The sequence below is a fragment of the Echinops telfairi genome, unplaced genomic scaffold (assembly GCF_000313985.2).
Source record: "Echinops telfairi isolate 266 unplaced genomic scaffold, ASM31398v2 ScPeMD7_2565;HRSCAF=3150, whole genome shotgun sequence".
NCBI lineage: Eukaryota > Metazoa > Chordata > Mammalia > Afrosoricida > Tenrecidae > Echinops > Echinops telfairi.
Genome location: NW_022106463.1, coordinates 5,704,403 through 5,705,804, shown reverse-complemented (window position 1 = coordinate 5,705,804; position 1,402 = coordinate 5,704,403).

Sequence of the window (1,402 nt, the reverse complement as noted above, 5' to 3'; positions counted from 1 at the left end):
GCTGGCAAGCTTCCCGGGCAGTTAACCTCCAGCGGCAGCTGCCGATGCTATTTGTAGCGCTTCTCTCCACATCCTGAGCGCTGCGTACAGAGGCCTGGGAGTCACAGCAGAGCGGAGCGATGCAACGGAGTCCGCTGTAACACGTGGGAGAGCAGGCAGGGCAGGGCCTTCCTGGACCCCAGAAAGGCCTGAGGAAGTTCGAAAGGTTAACCCGCCAGGGCCAGGGGCTTGGGCTGCTCCCCCACCAACCCCCTTCCCCCATCACTGAAGATTAATTAGGCATCCACCATCTCTAGCTCAGGCCAACTGAAGTAGAGCCGGCAGGCAGGAACTTCTCCCCAAATGTGAACATGAACTCACTTCCTGACATGACCTCCTCCCACAGACTGGCCTTTCCAGGCTCCCTGGGTAGCCCCCCCTAAACCAGTCACCATCTCTCAAATCACCTTGCTTCTACTAGCTGCTTCAGAAATGATCTGCCTTATAGCCAGTCAGACCGCAAAGAGCTGGAACTTGGCAAGGCTGCCGGGGTTTCCCCGATCACGTACGGTTTCTGCCTCGGATAACATCTCCTCTTATCACAGTTCTCCTCCTCTCTCCAGTCTTCCTTCTCTGACAGGTTTCCAGCTTACACGGTTCCCGCTTCCGCCAGCCTCGCTGCGCGCATTTACTGTGTGTCTTCTCCATTAAAACATAACCTCATAGAACCTGCCTCGGCCTGTTTGGTTCACCCCTGAGCCCTCAGAGTTAAGCACTGCAGGTTCATTTGTAGATGCATGACTCAGTCTAGTCTTAGGGGTGGTTGTTAGCCGATGGCAATAGGCAAGCCTCCAGTGACAGAGGAGTAGGAGCGACACGTGAGGAGTGTTGGTCAGGAATTGAACCCACGGATTCCCCGTGGAAGGCAAGAAGTCTACCACTGAGCCACCACCACTGCCGCCACTGAGCCCCTTTTGTGGGCTCATTCAAAGCGCTTGGGTGTCTCAACCTGACAGGAGCAAGTGTGGTCATCAGCCCGTGAAGCGTGAGAAGCTAGATTTAGACAGGGGCCAGGAAATCCATTTGCCTGGCCTCATCTACCTTCCAACGCAGAGTGCAGACTCGGACAAAATGTCCGCAGGCTTGACTTCACTTTCTTTTCTCGGTATATGTTGTTACTACAAACTCACGGCCATCAAGTTGATTCCAACTCTCAAGGACCCTATCGGACAGGGTGGAACTGCCCCAGTGGGTTTCTGAGACCAGAACTGTTTAAGGGAGTAGACAGCCCCGTCTTTCTCCCACAGTAGATGTTACCTGTCGTCACTGAATACCGTCTACTAAACGGCATTTTAAAAAGTCCGACGTGACTGGAGAGGTCCATGGCCTTGAAACCCAGGAGGAAGACTTCATGTGAAGCTGG